Genomic DNA, 11,891 nt, shown 5'->3' with positions numbered 1-11,891 from the left:
TTCATCTAAATCTTGCAGCAGTTCAGCTAGGTAAGTAGTGGCATCTCCATGTGAAAGACCAGGAGACCAAGAGGTGAAACATCTTGACTAATGTGACACAGCTCACAAGCAGAAGGGCTAGAATTCCTTCCCCTGCTCCCAGGGGTTCCCAAGCCTGTACATTTTCTACTGTACCAAACATGCAGGGTCAATCAGGAGAGGTCAACAAATTTTATTTTGGGGTCTCAGGTACACTAAGCTCTGAGCAAATGGTGGCCCCCCCAAACCACACATTCTTCCTTCACTTGTTGATATAGTTGGGATATAAGCCCAATTCTTCCAAATCTTGAAGTTACAGGAATCTAGAGATGCCAGTGATGGAATACATTGGTATGATGTTTACAAATGTCAGTTTTCCAAAATGTAGCAAAAGCCTCAACAGTATTCTTATCTTATGACTCTACAATTCTTCAAGGAAACCAGACGTGATCAGAATCATGCATAACGGCGGTCATTGTAATGTTACAAAGAAAGAAAGAGAGAGAGAGAGGAAGGAAGGAAGGAAGGAAGGAAGGAAGGAAGGAAGGAAGGAAGGACGGACCCAGCTGAAGACATGTAAAACTCTGTTGTTTTTATACAGTGGGAATATTATGCAGCTATTTCAAATAACTCTTTGGAAAAATATATAATGACAGGAAAATGTAAAAGGTATATTTGTAAAATAAAAACCAAACAAAACAATATATACAAACCTGGATACTTTATCCTTCCTTTGTTATCCCACAACAGAACTAAGATATGGCTGTAGCATTTGGCTGGACCCTATTACAGATTTAGGGGAAACAAAAGAGAGAAATATCAAGAGTGATATGAACCACAAAGGCCAGCCTGTGAATTGCAGCTTATACATATTCGGCTGTAACTTCATTAGGGCTGCCTTTTTCTCTAAACTTGAGCATGGGCAGAGGGCCTGTTTAAGCCTCTTATAGGAGAGTGTCTTCATGAATGAAAAATATAAGATTTCCTCATCTGCCCACCTAAGGGCTCACATTCCAAGTGTCATCCTCCTGTCTGCCCACTGACGTCTACCTGTATGATCAATACAGGGAGCACCCACTCCTTTCAGAGAAGACCACGGGACTGTAGATTGGAGATGCCAACAAGACAATATCAGAATAAGCACATAAAATGCAATGGCTACTTTTAATCTGTAATAACATAAAAATTCTATTTTCCTAAGGAAATTGGTAGGAAGCTTCAATCTGAACAAATTAAGACTACGATATGAAAGGCTGGGAGCTTGGATTGTGTTGATTTCTGAAAGAATGACTGGTTAGCTCAGAGTAATGAATAATTAATGGGATTTCACTGTCCTCCCTCAGGAGTCTAGACTAGAGATGTAATGAGAGCCACAAATGTGAGTCATGTATGTAAATTTTAATTTTCTAGTAGCCCTATTAAAAAAGTAAAAAGAAGCAGGTGAACTTAATTTTAACAACATGTTATTTAACCCCATCTATCTAAAATATCATTCTAACATATACTAAATATGATCAATTATTAATGAGATATTTTACATTCCTGCTTTTGGTACCTCATCTTGGAAATCCAGTATGTATCTTACACTTCTGGCACATCTCAGTTCTGACTAGCCACTTTTCAAGTGTTCATTAGCTGTATGTGGCTGGTGGTTACATATTGGAGATAAGGTTCAGGCCAAAAGCTAGGCCTCTTGCACCAAGTAGCTAAGTTATGAATGTAAAGGAAAAGTTCTTGAAGGAAATTAAAAGTGCTACTCTAGTGAACACATGAATGATAAGAAAGCAAGAGTCTTGTTGCTGATATGGAGAAAGTCTGAGTGGTCTGGTTAGATCACAGCGGACCCAACATTCCCTTTACCAAGGCCTAATCCAGGACAAGGCCTTACTTAACTCTTTTCAATTCTATGAAGGCTGAGAGAGACAAAGAAGCTGCAGAAGAAAATTTGAAGTTAGCAGAGGTTGATTCATAAGGTTTAAGGAAAGAATCCATCTCTATAACATAAAAGTGCAAGGTGATGCAGCAAGTGCTGATGGAGAAGCTGCAGCAAGTTACCCAGAAGATCGAGCTAAGATGCTTAATCAAGATGGCTACACTAAACAACAGGTTTTCAGTGTAGACAAAACAGCCTTCTATTGGAAGAAAATGCCCGTCTAGGACTTTCCTAGCTAGAGATAGCAATGCCTGGCTTCAAAGCCTCAGGGGACAGACTGACTCACTTGTGAGGGTTAATGCAGCTGGTGACTTTAAGTTGAAGCCAATGCTCACCATTCTGGAAGTCCTTATCAATCAGAGAAAGATAATTATCATATGATCTCACTGATATGTGGAATTTAAGAAACAAGGCAGAGGATCATAGGGGAAGAGAGGAAAAAATGAAACAAGACAAGACTAGAGAGGGAGACTAACCATAAGAGACTCTTAATCTTGGGATACAAACCAAAAGTTGCTGGAAGGGGGGGAGGTGGGGGGATGGGGTAACTGGGTGATGGACATTGGGGAGGGTATGTGTTGTAACGAGCACTTGGTATTATATAAGACTGATGAATCACAGACCTGTACCCCTGAAACAAAAAATACATTATATGTTAATTAATTGAATTTAAATTAAAAAATAATGATCTAATGAATAAATGAAAATTAAAAAAAGAATTATGCTAAATCCACTCTGCCTGTGCCCTACTAATAGAACAACAAAGCCTGGATGATAGCACATCTTTTTGCAATATGGTTTACTGAATATTTTAAGCCCACTGTTGAGACTACTGCCCAGAAAAAAAGATTCCTTTTAAAAGATTACTGCCCATCGACAATGCACCTGGTCACCCAAGAGCTCTGATGGAGATGGACAATGAGATTAATGCTCTTTGCATGCCTGCTGACACAACATCCATTCTGCAGCCCATGGAACAAGGAGTCATTTTGACTTTCAAGTCTTATTATTGAAGAAATACATTTCATAAGACTATAGCTGCCACAGATAGTGATTCCTCTGATGCATCTGGGCAAAGTGAATTGAAAACCTTCTGGAACGGATTCACCATTCTAGATGCCATTAAAAACATTTGTGATTCACGAGAAGAGGTTCAGATATCAACATGAACAGGAGTTTGGAAGAAGTGGATTCTGACCCTCATGGAGGACTTTGAGGGGTTCAAGCCTTCAGTGGAGGAAGTAAGTGCAGGTGTGGTGGAAATAACAAGCAAAATAGAATGAGAAGTGGAGCCTGAAGATGGGACTGAATTACTGCAATCTCATGACAAAACATGAATGGATGAAGAGTTGCTCCTAATGGATGAGCAAAGAAAGTGGTTTCTTGACATGGAAACTACTCCTGGTGAAGATGCTGTGAGGACTGTTGAAATGACACAAAGGATTTAAAATATGACATAAACTTAGTTGATAAGTTCATTATATAAACTTAGAGTTTGAGAGGACTGACTCTAATTTGGAAAGAAGTTCTGTTATGAGTAGAATGCTATCAAACAGCGTTGTGTGCTACAGAGAAATTGTTCATGAAAGGGAGAACTGATCAATGTGGCAAGCTTCATCATTGTCTTATTTTAAGAAATTGCCACAGCCACAGCCACCCCAGCCTTCAGCAACCACCACCCTGATTGTCAGCAGTGTTCAACATCGAAGCACTCCAACCAGCAGAAACATTATGACTCACTGAAAGCTCAGATGATGGTTAGCATTTTCTAGCAAGAAATTATTTTTTAATGAAGGTATGTACATTGTTTTTTAGACATAATTCTATTGCACACTTAGGCTGCAGTATAGTGTAAACAAACATTTTATATGCATCGGGAAGCCAAAATGTTCATTTGATTTGCTTTATTGCAATATTCTGTTAATTGCAGTGGTCTGAAGCTGAACCAGCAATATCTCTAAGGTATGTCCGTATGTCATGATAAATTTGCCCACTTCTCTGTTTAATTTATGTTCCCCCCTAGAAGACAGAACGTCTTGTGTGTAAAACATTATTCTAGATCCTGGGAATAAAGCACTGAACCAAAATTTAAAATATGTCCCTGCCTGCCTAAGGCTTAATTTTAGTGGAAAGACACTGAAAATAAACAAATGAATGAGCAGACCTCCTGTATCATACATCACATTCTTCCATGGTCTATCATCTCATAAGTCATTTAATGAGAAAAGGAATGCAGAAAAACAAAAGAGGTAAGGGAATAAAGAACAGTGTGGGAAAGGTAGGGTCTCTTGTGTTAAGTAGGATGCTGAGGGAGGATTTCACTGCTGATGCTTGAGTAGACACAAATGAAGTGAAGGGGCAAGCCATGCAGGTATCTGGCGGATACCTGGCAGGAAGAATAGTAAGTATTAGGACATTTACTGAAATGGAGAAGTACTTGGAGAAAACCAAGTAGTGGGAGACAAGAATCAAGATTTCAGTTGGGCCATTCAAAAGTTGAGATGCCTACCCAGTAGGGGTGATATTAAAAAGTATCAACAGATGTTCCACAAACACTGGCCAATCAGAAAGGATTTTCCACTATTCAGAGCTTATGGCATTTATAAACCAATGGTAACACCCTAGTGACACCAGTGAGTGTCAGCTCTGCCTATGGGATGTCCAAGTGGAGACATGTGATTCTGGAGGGTCAGGGCTAGAGATGGGTAGTTTAAGGCCATGGATTGATGAGACCAAGTGAGAGGGTGTAGACATTTACAAGTGAAAAGGTTGAGGATTGAGAAGAACAGCCTGCAAAGGTGAGAAGTGACCATTGAGGTAGAGGAAAACGAAGAGGGGGTGGTGTCCTAGACACCAAAGGAAGAATGTATTTCAAGGAGAGAGCAATCTATGGTGACAAATGCTGCTGCAGGGTTAAGAAGAGCACTGAGGACCGATCATCGGATTGGGAATGTGAAGGTTATTGGCTTCGAGAAGGACAGTTTTCGTGGAGTTGCAGGGATAGAAGCCTGCTTGGAATGTGTTCAAGAGATGACTGGAGTCGGAAAGTCTAATGAACTCTTTGCCGATGGTGTGCTGTAAAGGGGAGTAGAGAAATGGGGCTGGAGTGGGAAAGGGATGTGGGGGCAACCAAGATTTGTTCACTATTTGTTTCAGTTGAGAAAAATTATAGTGTTTGCTTACTGATGGAAATGATCTGGCATGGGAGGGGATTGACAAGAAGCTACTGCAGAGCGAATCTTGGAGAAGGTGAAAGGAGGGGTGCCTGGGTGGCTCAGTTGGTTAAGCCTCTGCCTTCAGCTCAGGTCATGATCCCAGGGTCCTGGGATCGAGCCCCGCATCAGGCTCCCTGCTCAGCTGGGAGTCTGCTTCATCCTCTCCCTCTCCCTCTGCCGGCTACTCTGCCTACTTGTGTTTTCTCTCTCTCTCTCTCTCTCTCTCTCTCTCTCTCTCTCTGTCAAATAAATAAATAAATCTAAAAAAAAAAAAAAAAGAAGGTGAAAGGAAATTGAATAGACTGCAGAATAGAACATAGATAGGGACCTAGTTCATCTTTGCACCAGGGAAGTCAGAGTATGTAGGCACAGATGCGGGGTTGGTAGAGTTGGTGGGGGAGAATGTACAAGTTCTCTTCTTATTGCTTCAACTTGCTCAGTGAAATACAAAGCAAGAGCATGGTATTTGGAAGGAGCTACTCCAAGATGCTATAAGTGTGTCTCTCTCATAAGGAGAATTATGGACATTTTAAATTATCTTCTTTTGACTTTTGTAGTTTTGGTTTCTCTCTATCAAATGTGTAATATTATATATTTTTTCTTAGTAATAGGTGTCTTTTCCCAGCACGCTCCTTTTCTGCTGCTCATAAAGGTGATCCTGACCAGCCTGCCACTTACCAGTTATATGTCCTTGAACTAGTTACTTACATTTCTTTGTGTCTTAATTTCTTTATTAGTAAAATGGGGATAATAATGTCTGTGCTATTTAAACTGCTGGGTTGGAGGAGTATTAAATGAGAAAATGTGTGCAAAAATAATTTTAAAAGAATCAGCGTGGATATAAAATGTTCTTATTGTGGTTATTTCTGGTCTTGGTAGGAAAGTCTGAAGCAGGCACGGAATCTAAGAATAGGCTGGAATCATCAATCCACCTCTTACAAGCTAAGTCCTAAGAGCAAAAACTACTTTTCTGACTCCAGCAGTGCTGCGTCCTTTTATCAAGTGTCTAATTACGATTAAAAGCTTTGTGCTCAACTCTAGAAAACAAAATATGGAGCATGTTTCCTTTGCCGTTGCATTAAGTTAACTTTATTATTTGACACTCTAGTTAACATGTTTCCTACTGAGCTAGGTTTTGCTTTTTGGCTTCAGATGCATTAATTATGACATTTACCAAAATTTTTGCATTTGTATTCAAAACCACCCAGAGAATATATAGCCGTGATTATTCTTTTGTTATTTTAAAAATTACTGTGATCGCCTTGTTAGATATGCTTCAGCACATGGGCCCTGCCGGCTTGTCATCATTAGACACATTCATAGAAATCTATAAATGAAAAAAAATCACCAGATGAAGATAAAACCACTTATTTAAGACACTTCATATGAATTAAGTAATGGTAGTGGAGTCACATAACTCTTCCGCAAGTACAATTCTGAACTGCTTTTGTGTTTCTTGGCATTTGAATATTTCATTGTCAGCCTCGAAGATTATAAAACGGAAAGACAAGGACTGTGTTTTTGTTGTTGTACAATGTGTACACTATTGAAGATAAATGCTCATTAATCTTTGCTTTCAACTTATTTATATCGTCTCCTTTTTTATTGTGAGACTGTATAACCCCAGCATTAAAGAGCATTTGGAAAAATGAGAAAAACACCATCATCTCATCATCTAAATATAACTATTTTCCCTCTTGTGTATTCTTGGTGCCTCTCTGTTCTTTTCTTTTCTTTATTTATTTTTTAAAGATTTTATTTATTTATCTGAGAGAGAGAGTGAGAGAGCGCACAAGAGGGGGGAGCGGGAGAGGGAGAAGCAGACCCCCCACCGAGCAGGGAGCCCGATGCGGGACTCGATCCCGGGACTCCAGGATCATGACCTGAGCCGAAGGCAGTCGCTTAACCAACTGAGCCACCCAGGCGCCCACTCTCTGTTCTTTTATATACAGAGCTTTGCATGGTTGCAATTGTACGATGTATACAATTTTGAGAAAGAATTTTTAGAGTTGCATTTAAAAGGGGGTGTTTTTTGGGTACAGAAAAATTGCTCAAGTTATGTTTCTACCTTTTGTTAAAACTAGATTGTGTTAGAAAAACTGTGAGATCAGAAGACCTTACAGGGAGGAAAACCCTCTTGGTGGGAGGCAGGAGCACAAACTGATGTGGTTATGGCTGATGTCTTCTCAGGTGGTCCTTGATTAAAATTTTGAATATGTTTTGGCTTTGATTTTGATGAAAATCTTATGATTTATACTATCTCAAAACAATTCTCGACAATGAAATGTATTTCTCAATTGTCATCTCTAATTTGGTGGGTTGATTGCAAATGTGACCCCAAATTTTCATCTCTCTTCGTATCCATACCCTTGCAACATGACTTTGTAGCTATTCCCTGGAATCTGGGTGGGCTTCTATTATGCTTTGCCCAGTGGAATGCAGCAGAAGTGATGGAATGTCAGCTCTGAGTTTAGGACTCAGAGATTGTGTGCCTATACGCACTAGCCTGGGCTAGCCTGCTGAGGTCTAAGAGACCATGCATATAGATTGGGGCCAAGGCAGCCCAGTGGATGCTCAGCCCAATCCAGCCACAGCTGACCACAGATGCATGGGTGAATCCAATCAAGCTAAGCTGAGCCAGCCCAGATGAGCAGAACCACCCATCTGAGAAATCATCCATGCCTGTTGCTATTCTAAGCCACTAAGTTGTGGGTGATTTATTGTACAGCATTAGTTTGGTAATATGTAACCGATAAAAAAGTTCTATCACACTTAGACATTTGGGACAATTCTAATTTTTCCCCTTGGGTTTCTCTGGTAACATTAAGTTGCAGAATTGGAGTGGAAGGAACATGCCTTGCTCCCCATTGCCGTCACCCATCTTCCACTAAAGGCCAAAGATTTGTGAAGCCTAGAGATTGAAAAGTACTTCAACTCTCCACTGAATGCTTGAGCACAAACAATCTACCCGAGGGCTTACGTGCTTTCTTCAATGAGGTGAACGTGAGGTGAGACTGCCTTTATTTTCTATTTTCTCTTTTTTATCCAATCTATCAAGCCTACAATCTCTTCTCAACAGATTTTCAAGTGAGCAGGAAACTAGAAAAGATAAATAAAAGTTTGAGTAATATTGCTACAGGAGAAAATCTGTATGGCTGCAAGGTAACATCTAATTAACCTCGATGCAGGTGAGGCCCCTGACAATAGAAGTGCCCAATTCACAAGGAACTAACAAACCACCTGAAATTCAAGCAATTCACCTTTCTGTAGGGAGAGGTTCTGCTGCTGTTGTTATTTATTTTCCTTCTAATTTTAAATGGTTTAGGATATATATGCACCTTTCTTCCCCCCAATGTAGTGTTTCTCAGTGCAACGTAGGCATAAGAAATTCCTCATGGGAGGGTGCCTGGGTGGCTCAGTTGGTTGGGCGACTGCCTTCGGCTCAGGTCATGATCCTGGAGTCCTGGGATCGAGTCCCACATCAGGCTCCTGGCTCGGCGGAGAGCCTGCTTCTCCCTCTGACCCTATCCCCTCTCATGCTGTTTCTCTCTCTCTCTCTCAAATAAATAAATAAATAAAATCTAAAAAAAAAAAGAAATTCCTCATGGGAAATGATGTTCTTGCATGGGCTTGGGCATCTGGGAGGTCAAGCGAGTTCCCAGAGAAAGCAACGACCCTTTGGCAAACAACAAGAATAGCAGGGCCAGTGTTGTATGCTATGTGGCACTGAGTTACTGATTTCTTCTAATATGCCCTGATGAGGAGGTGGATTAAGTTATTTGAGGACAAAGAAGAATGGACTTGATCAGCTCTTCTTTCATTTTGAAACATTTATTTTATATGTTTCATTGTAAAAACATGTACGATTATTTTTAGAAGATAACAAAACGCAGAAAAAAATGGAAGGAAGAAAAGTAGACCCTCATAATCCTATGAATAGTTCTGGGGGTATTCATTTCCAGTCTTTTAAATTCTTTTCTATACATAATTGGAAATGCAAATAAATAAACAAACAGAAGACACCCATATAAATAAGGGTGAGAGCAAAGTCAGAAATTCAAGTGGATTTAGAAGACAAGTACACGGTCATTCCTTTAAAGAGTAAGGGTAATCATGATGCCATGGGGCAAGTGGTGGTGAGAGCAGAGAGTAGGTCAGTACCTGGCAGAGGGCAACAGTCACTATTAATCACAATGCATGGAACAAACATCAGTCTGGAGCTTTGTAAGTGCCAGGCACGATTCTAATCACCTTCTCTGTATTAACTCACTTAAACTTCCCAACAACCCTGCCACTAAGGTGTTACTATTATCCTCATTGACACTGGAGGATATGTTAGGTAACTTGCCCAAGGCGGGAGCTGGGATTCAAATGCACGACATCTGTTTACAGTGTCCTTGCTCTTAAAAGCTATGCAATTATTTTATTATTTTCTTTATTATAATTATGAATCTGGACTCCCCACAGGACTCCCAACACCTGGACCATTTAGAAGGAGCCCATCTGGCACAGCTGTGGAGAATTTCACATCACCCTTGCAATCATTTATTGACTTAAAAACATGTTTCTTTGAAACTGAAATCTGAGTGCCATTCATCACTATTCATTGGTGTTATTGCCTGTCAGTACCTTTTCTTCTTTCCACTTTTCTTTCAGAACACAATAAATTATATTCAAATGGCAGTCATGGAGGAAGCTTTGCTTTCCTTCCTCATCCACAAGGCTGACCGATGGGCGCTAAAGCCCCGGGGAAGCGGCATCTGTTGTAACTCAAGGATCCCCACTCAAGCCGAGGATGAAATTAACAGACGCGGAGCAGTTTGCAGCTCAACAGTTGTTCAAGTCTGACACATGCACACATCATTAGCAACTATATTTGAGGAGCAAGATCAAGGAGGTGAGGAGGAGAGTGGATCTGATTAAAGGGATATTCAAGAAAGAGGAAATTCAGAGCATTTAGGTAAAGCTTCATAGCTAAAATAAATGAACTGGAGAGCAGAGCAAACAGTCAGGGACACTGGATAATTTCGCCTCTGCAACGTCCCAAACAAAGTCATTTCATGCAGTAAATTCCCCAGAGCGGCCGCCCCTCTTACCTCAGCTCCATGGGCTGTCTCTCCATTAAAATTCGAGGGCAAAGATTTTGCTGGTCCTGTTCACTTCTGTAATCTGGGCTCAGAGTAGATAAAATTAAATATTCATGGAATAAGTTAATGTGTACTTGCTCAAAGCTTACCTTGACCTGAGCTAAGCAAATAAGGTCTGAGATGTTTAGCAGGAATCAAAAGCAGTATGCATGCCGAAAGAATGGCATCTTCTAACTAAAACTGGTGGTTAATTACAGTGTACGGAATTAGTGGTGAAATCTTATTGGAATGCCTCTCATGTGCCCACTGTTGCTCTAGGCCACGGCAGAGATACAATAGAAGCACAGTCACGAGGAACAGTGGACGTTTGCTGAGGGCTTGCTTTGGCCAGGCATATGCCAATGTGTCCAATTCTCACAGCACCACCTGCGGGGCAGGTAGGTAGGTATAAATGTGATCACCTCCATCGGGCAATTTTGTAATGTGCCCAGGGTCCTACAGAGAGTAAATGGTGGGGCTGGGAGTCCCTCTGCTATGCACTTCACTGCCAGTCTCTGTGGTCCTTTAGGAATTTGCCCTTAATCTGAGGATACAAAAGGGACACATATGAACAATTAAGTCTTTTTTTTTAAAGATTTATTTATTTATTTGAGAGAGAGCGAGAGCATTGAGGGGGAGGGGCATAGGGAGAGGGAGAGAAAGAATCTCAAGCTGACTTTTGGCTGAGTGCAGAGCCCAACACAAGGCTCGATCCCACAACCCTGAGATCATGACCTGAGCTGAAATCAAGAGTCCGACGCTCCACCAACTGAGCTACCTCAGGCACCTCTGAAGGATTAAGTCTTAAACTCTGTGGCCCTGACAATAAAAAGCAGAGGAGTCAGTGTGGACTTCAACACAGATCTCCTGGAAGGAGGCTGTACTGAATCTTTCATTTTTCATCATTGGTTTGTTTGTACATCCCTCTCTCCCTCCCCCATCTACTCCTCCACTCCTCCTCCATCCCACCCACCTTGCAAACAGTTACTGAACTCCAGCTATGCTGAAGTGGATTTTGTGCTGAAGTTGTCGTATTTTAGCCATGTGTGCTTCTCGGCTTAAGAGGGCCAAGGTTAAACCACACACACACTCCGGCAGAGGGGCTCTCCCAGGAAGGACAGTTAGGTGCTGTCTGTCAAAACTGAGAATGCTTACACCCTTGACCCAGCGATCCGACCTGCTGGAATGTAGCCACGGGGACATGCCCCATGCCAGAGTTAGTCTCCACAGTGCTGTTTGTGACGACCAAGGATTAGAAATAGCCGCATGTTCATCAAAAGGGAACTGCTTTAAAAAAAAAAAAAGCTGATTGTACCCCCAAAGAGATTACTAAGCAGCTAGAAAGAGGAGTGAAGAGGAGGGATGAGTATATCTTTAAGACATTTAAGTGAAAAAAGCAAGGAGCACATGTATAGTAAGTAGGCGCCCATTTGGGTAAAAGGTGGGAAATATAAACATACTTGGTGAGATAGCTATAAAATATCTCTGGAAGGATACACCAGACACTGATGACATCTGTGGGTTTCAGGGGAGGGAGGAGGGAGTTGAATGGCAAGAGGAGCGGGAGGGATTTTTATGAAATACCCTTTTGTATGTTTT

The sequence above is a fragment of the Mirounga leonina genome, unplaced genomic scaffold, assembly GCF_011800145.1.
Source record: "Mirounga leonina isolate KUSES-001 unplaced genomic scaffold, KU_Mleo_1.0 Mir_129, whole genome shotgun sequence".
NCBI lineage: Eukaryota > Metazoa > Chordata > Mammalia > Carnivora > Phocidae > Mirounga > Mirounga leonina.
The sequence above is the reverse complement of the archived record's forward strand: the minus strand, read 5'-3'. Positions refer to the sequence as shown.